Raw genomic sequence first — 23,126 nt, 5'->3', positions numbered from 1 at the left:
CAGTTATAATGCTGATGTATTGGACTGATTAATTATTAAAAAAGCCACAATACTCTTCCACGGAGTATCAGCGTACCATATACACACGGTATCGCCAGTTCAAAGGTCTACTTTCTACTTATGATTTTTTTTTCTCAGAATTTCAACTTTTTTCTCATGGGTCGCCCTAATACTCTTCTGAGAAAAAAGTCAAAATACAATTTCAAGAAAAAAGTCAGAATTTCGAAAGACATTTAAACTGGTGGTATCGGTGCCGTAGTATTGTGGCTAAATTAATGATTAATCTGTCCAATATATCAGCACTATAACTGAAAAAAATAATCACAATATAATCTTAAATTCCTATTATTAATTAAGGCACAATACTCTTCCGGGAGTATCGGCGGTACCACATGCCTACGATACTGACAGTTTAAAGGTCTACTTTCTACTTTTTCTCAAAGTTTCAACTTTTTTCTCAAAGTGCATGATGAAAAAAATCTACCTCCCCTAATTTTTGTTCTCGTGTGTGGCCCTAATACTCTTCCATATGTTCCAGTTCAGGTAAAGAAGACAATCAGTGTAATGCAGTGTAGACATACTGTATTTGAAGCAGCCTCAGCGCAATTTTATCCATTGCCAATATGAAGATGCCAATTAAAGTACATTTTAATATTAATTTTAGCCTGACAGGCATTATTTTTACTTTTGTTTTAAACCTACAGCAGCAGTAACTAGACCGTTTCCTCACAGAACACTCTGACTTGTCGCAGTGAGAAGACACATGCGCAAACAATGCAAGTAATTTCAGCTGAAAGCCGTTATCTGCTTCACTGTTACCTGATACTGTTCACGCTGGCTCACCGTCACACTAGAGTGTCTTAGTGGGACACTTGAATAGAACAGACGATGCTTTGTCATTGTTATTAATAACACCTATTTTCCCACAATGACAATACAAACTGTCATCTGTGAGAAACGACTGTGCAGGCGGCAAAAACATGAGTGGATTAGCTCATTAGCGCCAGTGCTAGCTAAGCTCCCCAATGAGACCTTTGAAATGTATGATGTAGCAGCTCCGGTTAAAGTTTAGAGGCGAAGATGGAGACCAAATCTAAACAACAGCATCATTTGCATATGCAAATCGGATGGATTATACATCAGGGAGCAGGTTAAAGGAACAGTGTTGGTGTGCACTCATGATGCGTCATTTCCATTTATTGAAAAGAAAAACCAGTGTCTCCAGACATCAGTCTGCTTTCACAGGGATTTCTACCCACCCACTTTTTTTAATGTTCTGGTGATGAATTACAACAATTATCCACGGCCCCAGAAAACCATGTGTTATTGATGGAGGACGCTTAGAGGAGGGAAATAAAGCTGGGGGGAAAAAAAGAGCCTCTCTCCTGTATTCATGAGTGTTGCTTTATCTGAGAGCAACACGCAGATAAAGGCCCAACATTAAAGCTGGGTGAAAGAAAAATAGTTTCTTTATGTACACATATGCGTGGAGAGCAAAATAGGCAAAAAAAAAAAAAAAAACTACATCAGAAGAAACTCTAAAATAGGACCTTGTGTGCTGCAGAGTTTGAGGAGAGTGGGCGGGAGGAGGTGCGTCAAGCTTTTAGACGGGAATCAAAAAGTCATGACGACATTCAGCTTTTACCTTGACAGCCTCCGCCATTTCTAATTCAGGTGGCAAGACTTTTGGTGTAAAATGTAAATACTTGTGCAATAAAGAAATTCCTTCAGTCTCCCATTTTCAGACTCCATCCAACACCCTTTACTTCTCTGTGCGCATAGTTCTATTATAGGTAAGAGAATGATTCTGATCATTTACCCCGATCCAGAATCACAGCATTACAAGCCAGCAATCCTTAATTTGAAATATAATTCAAACTGTCAAAGAGGATGTTTTTACTTTACACCAAATGGCAAACAAGACGATGTGATGACAGTCTGGGATTGGGTTGCTACTAAAGAAACTGATGCTTCACTCTGGAGTTGAACTAGAGCTAAAAGGGAACACAGGATAAAACTATTTCTAGGTTGCTGGAATCATGACTCCAAATGAAAGGTAATATTACTACATAAATTCTGCATGTGGAAAATAAGTATCTATAGTTAGTGCCGGTGCTGCTAAGTTGTGTTCACAAATTGTTGCTTGATTTTTATTCCTGCAGTCTTAACACAGATGCACTGGTGAAATCAAACAATGGGTATCAAGTTCAAGTTTTACGTGAACCATTTTTACTTTTAGTATATGAAAACCACTAGAATGCAGTAGGATGCCTCTCATATTTAGATCCTGGAGTACAGAGCCAAAATAAAATCAAAGATTTGGACTACACACTACTGTACAGTATGAGGCAATAGGCCATAATATCAGCATCTGCCAAAACAAGAATTTTGCTCCTGGGTTTTGTGTAGAGCTACACATCAATCAAGTGATGTTATTTCTGTATTTTTTAGCTGTGGCTTCAGTTTGCAAATACCACCATACTCATGCTGTCTCTTAAACCACATATCAATTAACTCAGTCTTGCTGATCTACAACATTGTGTGAAACTGGCTACTTCCATCAAATCACTTGTACTTGTACTACTCTACCAACCTTCAGTTTTGGATTTGCTAAATTAACCCTAAAGACGCTGGTGGTGTACTGCATAATTGGCAACACTGATGCGTAATTTTTTGTGTAGCCATGCATAAATTAACATTCATTCATTCACATGTTCACCATTCTAACGATGGACAGCATAAAGATAGACACTGGAACTGCTCCTCAGAAGTGAAGCCAAAGCAACTAGAGCTCCCCCTGGTGTCTGGCTGCAATACAGGTCATGTATGTTTTTTTTTTGTTTGTTTGTTTGTTTTTTTTTTTTAAGAATGGTTTCTGTTATTTTAGGTGGTTAATAGAACATTGGTGTGTATTCAAGTGACATTTTGTTTTTGATATATTTTGTTTTAGTTAGTTGTTTTTGATGATATAGAAACAGGATGTGACATAATGATGACTACCAGTTGCCATGCCAACTCCTCCATAAAGTGGCCCTGTGGTACTGTGAGTAAAAGATAACACTATGCTATCCTCTTCTATTCACCTGATCATAAATGCCTCTTATACTGTGTTGTGTTTTAACCTGAGGTTTTTCACAAAGTTTGTTGTGTTGCCACAACTCAGCAGTTTAGTTACTTTCCAATGTGTTTCTACATTACCTCAAAGGACTGAAGTATCGAAAGTATCGATATTTCAGTATAGATCTGCACATCAGTAGTACTGATCAGGCTCTGGCTCAAAACTCACAAGATGTCACCGCCCGTATCCCCAGAAAAATAGCATCCGTTTGACCAATACAAGGAAGTGGAGACACGTTGTCCATATTTATATACAGTCTATATAGTCAGTGGTTCTGACCACAACAACCAGAGCTTCCTCTGGTCTCAGTTGTTGTCAGCTTCTTCTTCTTCTTCCCCCTTCTACTGCTTGTTCAAGAAGGCGATCATTGAGGAAGAGAAGTCTCCATCACTTGTCCCTCTATTTTTTGATTGTTATGAGTTGTGGCTGGAATTTTCTCTGGAGTCTCTCCACTGGGAACTGACTATGCTCTGGCAAAGATCTGCCGGGCCAATAAACAAACAAAATAACTGTTATTGGTTAAAATATGCCGACATGGAAATCCAAATCATACTCATATTCATATAAAAGTGAACGAGTGACTGACTGAATGATGTTGGTTTTCACTTCCTCCCGTCGAAAGTGTTATGTTACTTGGCAGGACCCAATGGACCCACATAGGAGGAGACAGGCGGAAACACTAACTACAACGGAGAACAAAAGGCGCTGCAGTGACATGGCAGGTAGTCCAATAACATAAGTCCAACAAAAGGATCAATTCACAAAACATTGGGAACAAAGCAATCCAAAAACAAAACACCAGGAGACAGACAGGAAGAAACGTCCAGGAACGTACAGCAGAAAACTGACTAACAATTCCCAGGCGAGACTACCGAACGAGGAGCGCACACAATGAGAAACCAGTCACATAATCACAAAGTAGGGCAAACACAGTCACCAAGTACAGCAAAATCAGGAAATTAAAAACAACTCCGGTTGAGGGTAAGGTTTTCCAGTCATGATAAGAATTGTCAAGGTGACACAAAAGAGAAAGTCATAGGACTGCACTAATGATGATAGGTGCTGCTTAAAGCATCCAGATTACATCACTTACATGCATGATACTCTGACTGAGTAATTATTGCCAACTATCAAAGAAAACAAAAAGCAGTATATGTCCAGAGCCGTATGTTATTTTTCCCATATGTTTCAAAACTGCTCCTTTTTCCTTTTTCTGTAAAGCGCTTTTCCTACTTGGGTCCTTCGGTTTCATGAGGGAATCAAAACAAGCCAATTGGTTTGTCTGCAGGTTCTCTCTCCATTGCATCACACCCCAGCACATAGCGCCACAGGGCTTAGTTTGGGGATCTGTTCGCAATGAATGGAATACTGCTGGGTCTCCGGGGCGCTACTCCTGATGTGCGAAGGGTAAAAGCAGAGGGGATATTCCTGCTGATTGCAACTCACTTGGTCATTACTGTCCCTGCATCCTCCGTTGTGAGGAAAAGTGCATGTAAGTGTAAAAGTGCAAAATGAGTCTGCATTATCTCCCTTTGACATCCCCAGGAAAAAGACACCATTCGCCACTGCTTTTCTTCTGTCTCATTTCCTTGCCTTGCACCCGTGCTTCTGCCCATTCATGGAGAGAGCAAAACCAGCATTAAGTGATAAAAGCAGAGTGGGGGAAGCAGTGGGAGGAAGGGAGGAGGGAAAACCAAGGGGATGTAGACATGGAGGGTGGAAGAATGCGAGACAGGCAGATACATGTGGCATATGGGGAGGATGTAACCGAGATAAAAATCTGTTTGAGCTGTAGAGGAGTTGGGAGGAAGCTCACAATTTTCTGCATGAATCGGCTTGGCTCGTCATAGCTGTCGGGGGAAATGTGTTAGTAATGCTGCACGTGTGCATGTGTGTGTGATATGATAAACATTCGCTGCTGCTTCCAGCATTTATACACCAGCCCCCCCACCCCTCACAGGCATCCATCAGCTTATTCTCTGAATCCTATGGTGCAAAGTGGACTCACGCATGTGCTCTCACACTGTTTATCTGTGATTACATCAGGTTTCGATCCCGGTGCTAGGAGCGCTCCTGACGTTTTATTAATTTATCAGCTTCTTTTTGAGGGTATCATCCAGGTCTGGCGGAGGGAAAGGACTGTATGAGGGTGTTTACTCTTCTGTTTGGTTCATTTAAATATATAACTCAGAAGCAGGTGTTAGGATGCAAATTGTCGGCTATAAAAAGAGAAACAAAACTCTAGACGTTCATCAGACCTGGGAGATCCTCAGGAGCTTTCAATTAAGACTTGAAGCAGGGTGTAAGCAAACCTACCTGAGATGAAAACCCTGGGGAAAATTGTAGATCATAATCTAGTGGAGGAGCTCTTGAGTGGTGGTTAGAGGTAAGCAGCTTTTAGACTATAACAGGTCACAGGGTTGCATCCACCATGGTCCATGGCTGAGGTTGTGTTAAGCCCTCGCTTTAAGGTCAGGGAGAACAACACCAGAAGTAACAATTACACACAGTCAAGATGAATACAGGCTTTTATTGCAACTCTAAGCCCAATCAGTCCAATACCTATGGTAAGAAAATGACCAGAGAAAAGCCTGATTTCTCCTTCAATCGTCTTCTAAGGCTTAAATAAAATCATAGCGGATGACATCAACCAGCTACCCTAGTGCTTTTAGAAAATCTACAGGGTGGGGATGGCTGTTATAAATGGGGCAACAGGGCTAAGCTCTCCCAAGCTAACACACACAAAAAGATAAGATTATTTTTTAAATAACTTACAACAGATTGTTTTAAGATTTGGTGAAACCAAGTGTAGAAACAACACCAAAAAGTCAAAAGAAAAACACAATATCTGTAAATGGGCTTTTTATTTTTTTATTTATTTATTTTTTAAAGGCCCAGCGCCCCCACTTCACTTCCATTCATTTAATTCTTGTAAGTGATTAACAGGTGTCATGTCACGCCCCTGTCATTCACTCATCATTTGGGCTAATGCACTTTTCTGTTTTCTGTGCTTGCGAGATACCACATGGACCCAACAAGGAATTCTGAATTTGAAACATTTGTTGGACTTAACCAGAAGACTTGAATGCGACGCAAGTCACATCGGAACCATGCGCTGCGTTTCAGATGGTACAGTTGTCAATGACACTAGTTTCAATGGCACAAGACTTGAGAGATCGGGGTTCAAATCCTGTTCAGGGTAGAACATGATTTCTTTTTTCCCAAAGTGCACTGTTGGTTGTCATACATTCAGTAAGTGAGAATTCTCAGCTAAACCTGTCAGTTTTTTTTTTTTTATATATATATATATATTTCTCAGTAGTTGCCCTTTTTTTCTTCATGTATTTTGCATGAAAACACATACTGAGTGTGAAATTTTCTTACATTTGGGTCTTTGGATCTTTTCTTTCATTAATGTGTGAGGGTGGGTCCAAAAACCAGACCAGCTGAGAACCACTGATGTAGAGCACTAAAAAAGTATAGTGTACCTGTAAGTGATAAAACTGTATGTATTGGAGGTGATGTTTTCTTTGATATTATGCATTTGTTATCCCACCCACCAAATTGTACCCCAGACTTAAGCTAACCCCACAACATCACACCACATGTTTAAAACCAAATGTGAGACACACAGTCTCTCAAGGGCTTGAGTTAGAATCTTTCCAGGACTGAAGATTTTTCCGGCAGACTCTTAACAGAGACTTTGACCAATGAGCAGCCCAGCTCGATCACACAGGTGAGACCAGTCCATAAGGTCTGTTACCTATGGCAAACAAAGGAAGAAGGGGCATGTCAGTGTCTGATCTAGTGAACTTGGAGGCCAGCTCAACACCTTGTGCTGTCCTTCATGTTTTTTAGCTGTTCCCAAAGCATTTTTATGTGTGTTAGGCTGTATCCTGCTGGGGATGGCTGCTGCCATCAAGGAGTCTCATTGCTATGGGTGGGGGTGTATAGTCTGGTCTCGGTGGGTGCTACCTATATCTAAGTAACATCAACACGAATTCCAGGTCAAAAAGTTCAATAATTTTCTGTAACTGCTTGTCCTCTGGAGGATCGCAGGGGGGCTGGATCCTACCCCAGTCGTCATTGGGCAAGACATGGGATACATCCTGGACAGGTCTCCAGTCCATTATAGGGCTAACACAGAGAGACAGAAAACCACTGACACTCACACCTACAGCCACGAGCATGTCTTTGGGTAGAGTACCCGGAGAAAGCCCACGCAGACACAGGCAGAACACACAAACTCTGCAAACCTAGAACCTTCTTGCTGTGAGGCACCAGTGCAAAACACCAACACCGGTGTTAACCCCAAACTAAGGGAAAGAAGCTCCCCATGAAGGATCAATAAGGGCAAATTATTGATGCATTCATTAATTAATGATGGTTTAACATTTAGGAGAAGGCAGAACTGTCCTATATTAAAGTGTGGAAGTGGAAGATAGAAGGAGAAAAAAACATTTCAGGGCACTTAGCATTTCGGTATATTTTGCCTTAGGTTCTTGTTGTGTTCCAGGAAATCATAAAACAACATTGCAATCTTTTGTGCACATCCGTACGCTTTGCAAATTAAAAAAAAATGTAAAAAAAGAATTTCACTTCAATCAACCTGCCACTATGCGGTTTTCACCGTCAGCTCAGGAGCATTATGTGCAAATTTATCATATCCCTGAGTGTGACAACTTACCACACATATCTCTGTACAACCTTGATTACACATGTAAACGTAACATTACACTGCTGGTATAGTGAAGTTGTCCTTATGTGTCAAGTTTTGAGAAATGGCACCTGGTGATTGACCCGGCCCAATAGATATTCTTCTATGTCACTTGGCTGAGTTGTGGAAAGAAATAATGACTCCATGATGGCCCAAGCTGCCAAACGGGCCACGTCAAAAGGCAAAAAAATATATAGCGCAGCTTGATCCTTTATGACATTGGACAACAGGAAGAATGACTGTTACCCCAGTCTTTTCAGAAGGGTAAACAAATCTGAATATCTGGACTGAGCAAAGACATTCATGCCATGATTTAAGAGGGAATGCATTTTTGCTGTTGTGCTCTTCAGCTGAAGGAAACAGGCTGCAAAAGAGACCTGCAACTGCATTATGCTGGATAAAATGTTTTAGGTTGCAGCATTAACATAATAAGCTCGATAGCTCTCTGAATAAACACTCTGTCAACAGAAACAAGGCATTATGTACAATACCCAAATGATTCAGTGGCCAAGCTGTCATATGTGTGGCTTGGGTTCCAACCTTTTAAAAAGAGAAAGTGTGCATGTGCATGTAATTTAGAAACAGCAAAGCCATTTGTGCATTTTAATGTGATGTAATGGGTGTAAGACTGAAAAAAAAGCAAAGAGTCAATTAAAAAGAAGAAACATCAACACATTACATTACGCCTCCATTACATTTACCCGGGGAAACGTGATTTTCCTTCCTTGATCATTCAGAGCCACTTTTCTAACTCTTGAGTCTTCATTTTCTGCTGCCTCTCTTAAATAGGTCAAAAGAGGTGAGACAAATCTTTTGGGTTTAAGAGCTCTCGGCATGCCATCCGATTTTTTTTTTTATACGCCCCCATTTATACAAATTCTCTGCAGTCTAGCGCAGCTGAAATTGGATGTATATAAGAATAAATAACCGTTTGCAGATGCGTTTTCAATGGTGTAAACACATCTTGTCAGCAGAATTTCTGACCTGACTATGGCCCCCGAGTGTGCAGCAAAGCTATTTAAATTACACAAGAAACGCATCAGCCAAGGCTTCCACGTACGCAATCACACAATCACACACTCTCACACCCAGACAGTAAAAACTCAGACATACAGCGCCTTGACAGAATGAAAACCGCCATGGGTGCTTTCATCCACAAAACTCCAGACTCCAAGACATAAACACTCTCATTTAAGCTCAGGCATTAAGTCCAGGCAGTGCTAAAGCAACCAGACAAACAGATAAACAAAAGCAAATTAAAAGCGAGATCCCCTCGCTGATACTAAATACTCCATAAACCTCCCCCAGCGACCTCTAACGTCTTCAATGATTATATGGCAGTCAGACTCAAAACAAGAGGAGGCGGAGTGAGCGGAGAGAAAACAGAAGTGGAACTGAGAGAATAGGAAAGGTAAGAGAGGCTATGAATGCAGAGATGAAGTGAAAATAAATTAATAAGAAGAGATCAAAACAAATAGTGACATCCGATGACCATCAAGTGGCCAAAAAAACACGCAGAACATCTGTCTGTGGCTCTGCCAGCCAAGACAGATGTTCGGAGGAGATGCATCGTCCCGACCATGAATCTTGGAGCGTCACATCTTGTCTGTACCATCTCTAAACCAGACTAATCTGTTCAGAAAACAAACTTCCTGGCATGTTCAGCTCGTACAGTGACCATTAGATTTCATATCAGTCACATGAGATTTGGCACAAGAACCCAAAATACTGCAACTCTGAATAAAAGTAAAATGATGTGAACTTAGAGGTGATTTCAAATGAAATTCCCACAGTTGAAAATAGTTATGAATAGTACTGTGAATAGTACTGAGGAAGTTAGAAAATACTTTGACAGTATTTTAAGACCAGACAGTATTTGACACACCAAGCTGATGGTTGGTTGTTGCTAAGCTACAAGTCAATCAACATTGAAGTCAACCTGTTGTTACTTAAGCACTCTGTGACATCATGGATGGGTGAATTGAAACCAGCGTTGACTGTAAAATATAACATGCCAATTTATGATCGGTTGACTCGTCACCATATCAGAAATGAGACATCTACGTCAAGCACCTCTAGTGACTAGAGTCAGACGTCAGCTTGTTACTTCATCTCACCAACCTCAACTGAAAATGTGCTGTAGCTTGTAGCTTTCTCACTGCTAATGTGAGTTTACCATTAGCCTGTTGCCATTAGCGAGTGGTTGAGATGAGAGATGTCTCACACTGCAAAAAAGGGGGGCTCTAAAAACAAGATAAAAACACTAAATCCGAGGGTAAAGGTACTAAAAGCAAGTGAAATTGTCTGTCCATGCAGCAAGATAATTTCACTTGACAAGATTTCTTAAGTTAAGATTGTTAAGACTAGAAATAAGTTAAACACTTGAAATAAGAAAATTAACTCTTAAAACAAGACAAATTATCTTACACTATTTTTTTTTTGTCTTGGTAAGAACTGAATAATTTGCAGTTCAGATTTGCTGCTCAGCTTAGCAAGCTAGCGTACGCAAAGTGAAATGTGACAAAAGTAAACAAAGGGCACAAAGCGGGATCTCGTCAGCTGAACTTTTAAATCCACAAATGAATAAACCAATCAATCACGACAAATCGGCTCTTCCTGACCTCTCAACTTACAAGCTCTTCTAGTTTTCCCTTCTGAACATGAAAACAGACTGCTGCCACCTGCTGGTTTCATTCTGTCATTCAACTCATACATGGCCGTTGACCTTTTTTCACATACGAGTTGGCCATTGGCTGTAGTCTTTGTGTTCAAGTGCAACTTTTGTGGAGGTTAGGGATCTCCTGATCAGCTTTTTTTTTGCCTCCCAATCCAATATTCAATATCGGCTGATCCGAGTTCAGATACAATCTTTTCATATTTTTTCTTTTGCAGCTTTGACAGTAACCATCCACTTTAAAACAGAGGAAGGAGATATGTTGACATCACAGGGATGTGGTTTTGGTTTATGGTGGACCTATAATAAATTAATTACATAAAACCGGGTTAAGCTGAAGCTGGATACCGATCTGATCATAAAAATGCCTGGATCAGCCTCTACAGAAGATATAATACAATCTTATAGTCGACTTTTGTTGCTGTTAATTCCCGAATGGTGGTCGGGGCCTTTACCAAACGGGTGCTTAGCTTGCTGAGGCTGGATTTAACATTTGAAAGCTCGTTCTGGACAGAATAAAATGGTGTGGCTCATTTAGTGTGACTTATTCAACTTGTGAAGCCGATTCTTTATTAATTTAATCTTTTCAACTCTTTTTTCAAATCTGAAGTGTAATTTGAGCAGAGAGTAATAACGCACCTGGAAGGTCTCCACCCAGCATGCACCACATCTCCCTGCTTCCTGTTTGATCTATCATAATGACGGTGGGGCTATAATGGGTCCGGGGCCTTGAGGACAGCATGTGCATGTCAAAGAAGAGATAAAAGATCAGGGATGGTGGTCCAATCTGATTCATCACCATCCCACCTCCAACCCCTCCCTCAACCTTCTGCCTGACCTGCTCATTAACATCCTGGTTGGATTGCAGATGGCCTCGCTCGGTCAGGGCCGCACACAGAGCAGCCCTTACTCCTACTCTCTCTTGTTCCCATTTTTCTCAGCTGTCACTGGTTCCTCCAGTTCACCTTCTCCACCCAATGTTCATCTTATTTCTTCTTCTTCCTCCTCATCTTTCTCATTTTTGCCCTCTGCCGTCTCTCTCACCTTGAGTCAGCTTGTTAAAGGTCCCATCCCTTCATCGTTCCTTTCTTCTTCTACTCCAGTCACCTTTCTCACCCCTCGGCATTTCTATGACTCCCTTGTTCTCCATCCATCTCATTGTCCTAGTCCCCCACTGACTCGCCTGTCTCCTGCCGCTGTTATTAACCCTTCCTCAACCCCGTGCAGACATCCCTTTGTATCAGTCTTTGCATAGTCAGTCTCAAATATGACTAGGAGTAGACTTATCCTTAGAATTTGTCCAGAAGGATAAGGTATTTGTTGGTTTAGCTTTTTGTCAACACAAACCCCATTTAACACGTTTGCAGTGAGTTTTCTATGAAGTGATATTTTTGTAGCCGTTGTCAGAATTAGAGTAATCTTCCATTTAAGCAAAAAAGAAAAAACAAAAACACAGATGAGTCTTACGTATATGAAAGTGGTGTTATGTTTACAGAACTCTTCCAGAGTCAGATATTTGATGCATCTGTTTATCGCTGAGTAGCACCCACGCAAGACTGTTGATTTGATGGATAGTTTCCTTTTAGGAAAATAAAACAGTTTAACATAGATCAGATGCAGACCATGAAAGGGGTGCTCTCTGCATGCTGCAACGTCCAGGGCTGAATAGTTAATCCAAAATGTATGTGCAGGTCCTCTTATGTCCGCTAGGACTTGTACAGACTAGAAAACAAGTTGTTGTTTTTTTGACTTGACAACTATGATATGACACCTTAATATGTGATATGACGCATCAAGTCGACTAGTCACTGATCAAGAAGAAGTCAGGCGAGGAGCACAGTGGGTCGTTGCAGCCAACTAAAAGCGGTTCATAAAGTGACTGACATGCCATGCGGAGTGTTATTAGATGTTATTGATGGTGATCTGTAGTGGACATTTTTACAATATAGAATTGGTTTATATTAAGACAGGATCATACAATGTACAGAATTCAGCATTCACGCATCAACATAACCAGCATTTGTCACATTCTGAAGTGAAAGTGATTAATTAAAGTTTTGCAGTAGAGCAAAAAAAAAAAAAAAAAAAAATGTTTATGCTTTTATTCATTGCACAGCACCATCAGGGAAGCATCTGACTGGTCCCAGATCACATTGCAGCATGGCAACAAACAACCCTCAAAACATAAAGTCACATCCTTGCAACAGATGGAACCGTCCCCACAGAGCCCTGTGCCCGTAATCTGGGATTATGACATGAGACAGAAGAGAGTGAACATCTAAAGTCCACAGAAGTGTAGCTTTAGGAGGAGCAGTGCTGCTTTAAGATCTTCATTACAAAGGGCTCAGCAACACCTTTATTTCTTATGGATGCTTAGGACAGCATGTGTCATGACAACTCCAGACCTTAAGTGTCCACACATGCTCACTTAAGGACATCTATAGGTCGTAGTGCATCTTCACAAAGCTTCGCAAAGCTTCCAGTATCTTAGGTGACCTCTCCCAACCCATCCACCACCGTCATCCAGGCCATCAGGACTCTGAACACTCTCCCCCACTCTCCCTGCTGCAAAGACGCACCAACCCCTCCAACATCAACATGCACAACACATTTTCATACAACTTCAGACCCCCAAAAAACAACCAAACAAGTCACTTTCAGTTAGGGATGGGCACTTGCAAGACGCATATTGCACAACTGTCAATATCTACAATTTTTACACATGACTAAAACCTTTACACAATGCTCTACAGACAGGCATCTCTGCTCAGCGTTTCATCCTGCATTGGTGAACGTATATCCTGCATAAAGTTAACCAACAGTATATTGTAGCTCTCTCCTGTCACTGTCATGTGTTATCACCTCCTCACACTTCAGCTCATGTTCCCTCCTCATCTTATCTCCTCCTCTGTAATTTCCTCTCCTCGTCATCTTCCGCTGGCTATCCTCATCTCGGCAGCCAGTCTCCCGTCTTCTCCTTTCTTTTAATTTCCTCTCCTGTTGCTCCCCTCTTCGCTCCCGTTATCAACTCCTCATTTAGTCTGCTCTTGACTCCCTCCTCTCAATCTCTTTCTTTCTTCCTTTCTGTCTTCACTCTTGCCTCGGCCCTTTATTATTTGGTGCCAACTCTCGGGGCTCACTCATCATCTGTGAGTAAAAGTGACATGATCAACTTCTGCCTTCCACATTTCTATCCTCGTTGAATCAGCTCAGTTTTCATCTTGCAAAGTATGCAAGACATGCAGGAAACGTTAAGTGGCAAATCTGTGCTCCTTGTATGTATAAAAGGGACTTGAGTGGTTGATATTGTTATTCTGTACTTCAGCTGTTTCCCAATATAAAATTAGCTCAAATCCACCAGAGACTCTAAACATGCAGGTGAATACATCAATATATTGCATCTATACAGGACAATACAGTATGCTGACATTGAACGTAACCTGCTTAACGTGCCAATGAAGCCATATTAAGTTCCCACTCCATGGAAGCAGTGGGGATAGTAAGGGCGTGATCAATGTTACTGGGACCACTTTATCCAGAAAGGTAACTGGTTAAAAAGTAGATACTGACAGATGGAGCACTTCTCATCTTCATATAAAATTCAATGACCTCGATAAAAATGGCGTTGCTAAATTGCCAAAGGTCCAGTCTATCAAGTCTAGTGAAGTGTCCAAAGTGCATTAGGGGTCCATGGGTCCAACACTTTTCTCCGGAGACAGCGAAAAGTGGCAGCAGCCACTGCAAGCTCTCTGTTTGACCTGTGAGTGATGCTGAGAGGTGCAAAATCCTCTGAGTCGTCAGAAAGACTCGTACTCCTGGATGGTGCACCTGTGAGCTGTGGCTCACCAACAAAATGCTGATTCTGGAGAAAACATTTCGGACAAGATGCCCACGCTGGCCTGACACCTGGCCAAAGTGAGCAACATGTTAGTGAACAATTCAGATATAAAGCTCACCAGTTCTCGCACTTCCAATGTCTTTTTTTGATCTCTTGAACTTCTGGATATGTGACTATTGAACAGTCAGAACTATTCATAATTCTAATATTGTTGTAAAATGCTATACAGCTACATCTCACCTTCATTTCTAAAAGGCAAAACTGTCTGCAAATGTCTGCCATCTGTGCTCAACTTGAATATATATATATATATAAAAACTTTAAAAGCAATCAGAGAATTAAAGAGTTTTCAACAAAGAAGAGACAAAGACAGAGACGCAAAATTATCTTGACTCATACAAGCACCTCCGCATACAGCTATTACCACATCCCTTTCTTCTCACATCAAGCAGCCTCTGTGGCTAAATTATTTTGAGTCCATATTGCCTGGAAACTGCATTTGAGAGGAATAAAAATGCAATATGAGAAAACCAAAGCCCTCCAGGAGTTTCTCTCGTTCACTGAGGATAAATCACATGAAGAAGAAGAAGAAAAAAATGTCTAATCTGTGGCTTCAGACACAATACATGGCTGCGCCTTGGAACCCAGTCACCAGGCAGACAGCTTAAAGTTTACTTTTAAGGTTGCATTGTGCATAACATTATGTCAGCACTATTTATTCCCACAGCCGGGAGTGTGCCGAGTGTGTCCCCAGAAACAGTGCCTCAGCAGCTAATGTATAAATTAGAGCAAACAGGAGCCGGTGGATGAACCCAGATAAGCGCCCCGCTTGGGGTTATTTTTCATTTCATTTGAGAAAAAAAATTCCCTGTCACTTTATTGGTATACTTCTTCAACTCTCTTTTGACTCCTTCGTCTCGTCTCCTGCTGGGTCTCTCTCTTTCATTTCGGTATTGCAAGGAGATTTACATTATTGCCACTGATGCAATGCCTCTGCATTTTGAGCATGAAAGGTCAGTATCCTGTATAAAATATAAGCATGGGCAAAACAGCTACTCCAGTGTCTGTTGGACATATCAGGGCTGGGATTGTCCCAGATGGAACCAGCTTACCCTGTCCAGGGTGTACCTCACCTCTCAGGACAAGCCGTTATAGAAGATGAGAATATGGGAATTACGCTTTTGCATAGCACAAGTATGATAGATACTATATACTATAATCTCAGCTATGATATTTAAACAAATTTGCCATTTAGCAAAAGTTATCTTGGAGAGTAAAGTTGTTTCATCCCTTTAGATGTGAATGTGGTTACAACATGCTGATACTGAGCAGTGGATCTTATTCAGTACATTTTCTTTCTTAAATACTGTAGATCTGTGCTTTTTTTCGTCACCAAATTAGTCCCATTTCTGTACATGATTCTCGGAACCATGTTTCTACCTCACGGACCACTCCACAATTACACCTTTTTGCAGAGAGGAACCATTGTGCTCGTGGATGCGTCACTCAAGGTGGGAGTTTCTAGAATCTTCATCACTATGTGGGTGGTTGTGTCTCATGTGGAACAGCGAGTTGTACTTAAAAAGTACCCGGAAGTTGCTTTCAATGGCTGGTGAGCACCTTGCATGGTAGCTTCCCTGCCGCTGGTCCATTGCTGTTTCCCAATTTGCATTTTTTTTCTTTTCAAGTCCACTCCAGTTCAAATCACGTTGTTGCCCATTCTTCTTTGCCCATTTTTATCAAGGATGCATTAGGAGGTAACTAGTCTGGACTTGGGACTGGCAGGTATCCCAGAATGCATTTTGAAAGCAATATAAAGTACACTGCCATTCAAATTACAAGATGGCCGTCCTGCATCATACCACTCTCCAGAGTCGAACTTGTCTAGTCCAAACTACCAAGTATGCAAGTATGCTGGGAGTTGGCGTATTTAGTATAGATGAACAGCCTCAGTCAACATGAGTGGTATTTATTAATGTACACTCTTGTCTGTTCTTTGGATACACCATCACCCGCTGCCCAAGTACCGTTTCAGTTCATAGTACACATCTGACAAAGCACAGCAATAACAATATACGCCCAAAGCTTTGGGTTTTGAATAGCACTAAGGTAAGGAATCTTTTGAGTTTTGCTTTTGTTATATATATGTTAAAAATTAAAAAAAAAAAATGCATATCCAACCTGTAAAATATGGTGCAGCCACTGACGACCTGCCAATTTTCAACCCCATTCGGAAACCGACTTTTGCTCAGACTGCTTTGAACTATTCAAAGGTTTTTCTACATGTGCATATCTGTACCTTAGTTCAAATCATAATAATTCAGGAATATGAAACAGGATTTTCTAATTTCTAGGGATGGACTATTGCTGATCGGTAACGGAGAAGCAAGCAGAGCGAACCGCTGCTGAAACGCACACCGCTCAGTCCACACAAGCTCTGACCTCCATCTGACCGTGTCTGTCATCACAAGCAGCTGTCTGTCAGCAGCTGGGAGGAGTCCAACATGTCTGAACTGTCAGGCTGAAATTACTGCCTGAAAATCACTTTCTATTAGGCTGTGTCGGGATTATACAGCGGCGGAGCAGCGTTCGTATTCATTCCGCTTTGTGGGCTTGTGAGGTGTAAATGGCCTTGCAGCCTAAGCCACTAATGGTGTTAGTCTCTCTAAAACTTGGTCTAAGACGCATCATTAAACGAAACAACAATAGCACAAAAAACAAAAAAAAAACGTTCTTTGCCTGATTCCACGGCACATCACTGATGGAAGATTTTCGAAAGCAGTGGTAGCCTAGAGGCAGACTCAAACTTTCTAGAGTCGTTCTGTTGGGGAATGGAAGTGTGGGAATTGAGTGTTTACACTAAGAGGATCTTTTGAGACACTGCAGCAGACCTTCCAAGACTAATATTGGCATCGCCCAAAATGGGTATGACGTTGGAGCCACCCAGCTCCCACAAAGCCTGCATGACAGAAATAAAAGTCCAAAACAATACAGTGGAAAAAATAGCAATGAACTAATGTTTGAGGTCATTGCATTAGTCACCATCACACTGAGTCCTCGGGCTGCCCAGCAGTGATCTGATGAGTCTGTCGTTATGAATAAGAAGACAGGCTGTGGAAATATAATGGCTCCAGGTTGCGCTGGGTGGTGGGATATGAATCTATTTCCAGTAACGTCTGATGACTGTAACAACTGTATTTATTTTCCCAGAAAGGAAAAAAAAAAGTGCTCCTCTTTGTTGTTCAGGCGGCTTAATGGTGTTTGGAAAAGTGCGATGATGATGATAATGGGACAGCTGAACTCTCTTATACAGGTGTGAATGAGAAAATCAAAAGCACTTTTTCCCATTATCGAAATGCGGTACACTCACAAATTAATTTGTACTCAAAAATCTGTTTTAAAATATGAGTTAATTTTCAGATTTGTTTTATATTTTTTTCCCCCATTGTGCCAATTGTGTTGCATTCAACGCACTCGTAAACAGGAGTCCCACTGTCATGACCTTAATTATAAAGAGTCAGAACAATGGCACGGCTTTCATAAGGAAAAGTGAAGCTGTTTAATAAGTGCGCAGATTAAAGTGAGAAGAAATAAAGCGATAAATTCCCACTTTATTTCCACCCAATAAACAGTGAACACTGCGTCATCAGCTACAAACGCTGTATAGTCAGGTGATTATATTAACTCCTTAATACTAATGTCAACTTTAAAGTGACACAATAATAATTCCACTTCCCGTTCTTCTTTGATGAGTGCACGTTTTCTCGCATTTGTGGAAGGCGTGGTTGGGTTAGCTCCTATTTCACCTGGCAACGACAAATACAATTTTTTGATTGGCTGATTGGTCGCTGATACAAGTAGTGCCTTCACTTCATCTGTTCGTAGATTAACACTGTGCGCGGTGAGGTTAATCATTTTTCGGCGTGACAAATGTCATGCGTGGCGTGAGAGCGTGTGAACTTACTGAAATACGTGTGTCTTACGAGACCTGAGAGCCCTGTTTATTTGCCACTTTTGCGAAAGACTGGCTAAATTGGCACCAATATGTTACAGCGCCTATGCTAAGCTAAAGCAGCTGCACTGCAGAATTAGGGCTATACCTGGAAAAACGCCTTTTCTTACTTATCCAACTCTGGGAAATACGGTGAGTGATTTCACTTAAAAGGTGGCGTATCCGCATCAGGCCTGCTGTACATTTTGTTAACAGTTTTAGTTGTAGACAGTGCATAAGTGAGCCTGAGTCAGTCCATTTGAGGGTTAAAAAGTGTTTATATTGTCGTATATGAGAGTACTTTAGTAAGTAAATAATAAACCCTGTGTTGTGTTGCTTTATTGCTTAGCAAGTAAGAGGGAAGCATTTCATTCTGGGAGACATATGCTGACACATTTGGTTTAAAATCTTTATTAAAACCATAATTTAAGAATGGTGATTTCATAGCTAAGTTAAAAATACTCCATGTGTGTAATTCAAAAGGAGATCCAAGATAATATTTAAAACTGGTTAAAAACATTTGATAAATATTTTAAAAGAGCCCAAAAACCCTGTAGTCACCAATATGTGTCTAATTTACATTAATATGGGACACTGTTTACACTTTGTTTGTTTAATGTTTGTAACTCTGAGTTTCCCTCAAAATATTAGTGTGAAAATACAGCAAATGCTATAGGTGTCATTAAAATGACCAGTCCTAAAGGAGCACAGACATTAGATCACTGGACATGGGACAACAATGGCAAAACACCTAAAATGATGCCAATAATTACTAGAAAAAATTACAATTCACTATCCAGTAGGTGGATATGAAACAGGGAGAAGTGGGTATTTAGTTTATTCAGTTGATTCCTAAAAATAGCTCTGGGTTTTACGTGTTTAGTCCACTTGCTGAATAAAGCATGAAGTGGTATTCAGACTGTCCTTGTCTGACAGATTACTACTTCCTGAGGTGCTACAGTGGCAAACAGTGAAGCTAAGCAATAGCTGAGGCTTTAGTAGAACGGTATTTAATGTGCAACAAAAAAAAAAGAAAAGAAAAGCAAAAAGAAAAACTAAGAGGAGAACGAGGACAAGGTCATGGCTCTAATTTGGGAGGCTAATTTTGTTAAGACCGTGAAACTGGTGTTGTACAAACCCAATAGCAGCACAAAAAAAAGAACAGAATCCACTGTTCAACTTTTTCATCAGACAGGTAAACGGGAACCAGGAGGGTGAAGGGAGAACTCTTGGTCAGGTACAGACGGCTGAGATGGTTTACCAGGAGACGGAGAGGGCTGGTAGTGATGATACTTAGACACCTGCGGCTCCGACACGTGTGGTAGCTCACATAGCGATTGCATCGAAGCACTTTGCCAAAGCATGGTTCGGTCACATGACTAGTGACGTTCAAAGCAGTTCAAGTGCTTCAGTTGATTCATACGAATCACCTGGTGGGTTCGGTTTGTCCTGTTAATCACTTTGCAGGATCAATTGTGTTCATGTGTTAAAAATATATCAATGGGCAGGATATCCCAGAGACGTGAGTGTATAGTTTTTTTCTGTTTTGGTTGGGACAAATCACGTGTTTTATGACATATGAACCACTTTACTAACTCATTCAGTATGGAAAACCTGTCACTGGTTTGGTTGAGTCTTTCTTAACTCAGTCAGTATTTATTATTATTATTTTTCAGTGTTGCATTCAGTACCAATATTCTATAACACTACTAAACCATGATACCAAGAGCAAATGAGAATAACTGATGTAAGCCCTGTAATATAAAGACTGGTGTAAATTAACAAAGGTTCATAGAGACTAATGCTGGCATGACGTGCCAACGTCATGGAGCTAGTGGTACATTGAAAAACCAATAGTCTTATGTTAATGAATCAAGGTTTCAATTCCTGTTGGCTTTTCTTATTTATTTTTTATTTAACTGTTATGTATATATATATTTTTATAATCAGCTTTATACCACATATATCTATGTAGTGTATTCAAACAGGAATATCTGTGACAAATCAAATCCCATACAAGCATGAACTAATAAAAGACACGTCTCTATTATTGTCCGCTAGGTGCCGTAAGGGACGGCACCAGGAAGTGAGGCAGAAGAGTGCAAGACTGTGGAACTCGTGACTGGTCTGATGACAGAGGATGAGGAGCAGCTGAGTTCACAGGTGAGCTGAGTGTACTGATGAGGTGGGAGTAGCTGACATGACAGAAGGCTTGAGTAAAGCCAACCCAAGGTTACGTAGCACCTGACACCTTTCCTGCTGCAGTCCCATTGGCTTTTTGATGTAGCAGCAGTCACATCATGGTTGCAAGATGGTTAGAAAAACATCTCTGGGCCTCTTTAACAGTGGGACATTGGACAACTTGGTGGACCACCAAAGATGTCGCCACAAATATCTTTAGTCTGTAACCACCTAAAAGCACAAATTGTAGATATTTAACTCAGTCAACCACTTATAGAAGGTTGGTTGAGAAAGTTAAATGTAGTTATCTACCGCAAAAATCCACATTTGAATTGAGTGTCTATTTCTCTGAAGGAGGTTGAGTGATCTTAACATTACATGTGGCAGTGATTTTAATTCACAGCTCATACGTCTGCGATGTTTCACACCCTGCAGTAAAAATTACAAACCCATTTACCTGCTGTCATTCAGTGCACTCACTGAAACTCCCGAATTCACACATTTTAAATGGCTGAGTTATTGCACCCACAGCCAAGTTTCATCACTCACCGGCGAGTTTTGTGCAGAGCGAGGAGACAACTTTTTTTTTTTTTTTTTTTTTAACCCAAACATGCCAGAATAGCAAGACCAACACCCCGCGAGCTCATTAATATTTCATAGTATTTTTCCGGGCTACTGTTGGTTTGTTTAGCCAAACTGATTTTTATCCACGGTGAGCCTCACACTTCTACACCGGAGACAAGCAGTCCATTTCTTAGGCAATCAGAAAGTAGAATAGTTTGCAGCTTCTGGTAAATATTTTATGAACACTAATTTTAGTTTTCAGCCCGCTGGTGATGAAAGTCAAATGGTTTATCATGAGAAATTGTGAAATGTTTGCAGAACCTGTAATTTGGTGATGACTAAAATATTACCCACACTGGTAATTTTAACGACAGAGGAGCAGGACAAATATTTCATTACTTTCACTTTGCTGTAACATTAATCCTGTCCAAATATGATTCCAGACACGAGCCTGGGGCAATTTATCTAAACCATTTTTAAAAAATTCATTTTTTTGAAATGCTTACACTTGTATAGGCTGCAAGTGACTCTGAGTACAGAACTAAGCTTTGTGTTTTTTATTTTTGGAGGGGAACAAATATAGCACAGTCGGTTGTCTCCAAGTTGTTGCTCCAGTGTTTCAGAAGACGCGTCCCCGTGTCATGCATCTGAGCATAAGCGCATCAGCGAGTTCCCTCCCCGATAAGTGGCACCCTGTTGGATCTCCAATGTCTGCGTCCATATGGGTGAATGGGGCGTAAACATGGCTGTTTCCTGGTGCTGATGTCTGCCGTGAGCGTCCTGCTGAGACAAAAACCGCAGATGAAGTGACACTGCCAACCTCCCCCCGCCCGTAAATCAAATAAACGTTCCCCAACATCTGGAGTGGCATGCAAATAATATGATCAATATTCCGGACAGCACGTCACACGTGTCTGAACAACACCTTGCAGGATATCAATACCCCCAACACACGCCCTGAAAACTTCCTAAAAAAAGAAAAAGACTCTGATCCTGCTTCCCCTGCCAAATAAAAAGTTGGTGAATAAAAACTTTGTAAGAGGCTGTAGCAATGTTTCTTTCTAAAATGACAGATGGGACGCACAGTGCGCATACCCTGCATGGCTTTGGTTAATTATGGAGGCATACAATATATTGTATATATAAAACTCTCAAAAGCAGGAGTGTGGCTCTTCCCGGTGGCACAAGGAAATAGCTGACGGGTGCATATGGTTTGATCACAGGGGAGTTATTCTCTGAGTCTTTTATTTTTCTCTGGCAGTCGTGATGTATGCGGGGCTGATCTTTCTCTCTGTGCAGCCAGCCAGAGAATTCTGCACAGAATTGATGGGAAACCTTGGAAAGCTGAAAGACATTACGTAAGAATATGAGAACCTTTTACTCCGAGTGCAATACAGTGTCGTCAGTACTCGGTTGATTTGCATTTTAGTGTCCTCTGTGGTCAGTTATTTAAATGAAGATGACGGTATCAGTGAACTATGGTGAGCAGAACTGTAGACTCCACATTTAGATTGAAATCCCCGGCAAAAATTAAAGGTCTTTGGTGACTTGCTCACCAAAGGAATAAAAACAGCTCTAATTATACACAGTGATATGTTTTCTCTTTCAAATAATTTCTATATCCTGTTGGGTATCCAACTCAGTGGTGGGCCAAGACTTCTCTGCTGGCCTAAACTTTATCAAAATCACTGACTTCCATTTTTATATTTTCCCATCAATCTTAAATCTTATTAAATTATTCCCAGTAGCCTATTCTTTTCATTTTATGGCTGCTCTGTCTCTCAGCTATGGTGCTTCTGGCAGTGTAACTTTGCATTAGAGCTTTTATGTAATCATATTTCAGCCATCATGTATTGCTGGAGTCAGAGAAATCTGCCTGGGACAGTTTGGCATCTAACCAGAAGTGCAAATGCAAAAATAATAGGGAAAAGGTATAATTATTGTACAGGCTATGACTATTGTGTTAAGTAAGTATGTCCTTTATTTTTCCACCAATCGAACACTAAATTTAAGTTATTTTTATCATTTTCCAATGCGATGAAA

At 40.8% G+C, this 23,126-nt stretch overlaps 1 long non-coding RNA gene across 1 annotated transcript; it reads left to right on the top strand.

Annotated features, from left to right (window-relative positions):
* The first annotated feature begins 18,207 nt into the window (after positions 1-18,207).
* LOC125021404 lies at positions 18,208-22,155 on the top strand. Its single transcript, XR_007114340.1, has 3 exons — positions 18,208-18,491; positions 20,400-20,501; positions 21,707-22,155. It is a non-coding gene; the product is annotated as an uncharacterized LOC125021404 (long non-coding RNA).
* The last annotated feature ends 971 nt before the right edge of the window (positions 22,156-23,126 follow it).

Source organism: Mugil cephalus, chromosome 15 (assembly GCF_022458985.1).
Source record: "Mugil cephalus isolate CIBA_MC_2020 chromosome 15, CIBA_Mcephalus_1.1, whole genome shotgun sequence".
Classification (NCBI taxonomy): Eukaryota; Metazoa; Chordata; class Actinopteri; order Mugiliformes; family Mugilidae; genus Mugil; species Mugil cephalus.
Note: the sequence above shows the minus strand (reverse complement) of the source record. Positions and strands in the feature narration are given on the sequence as shown.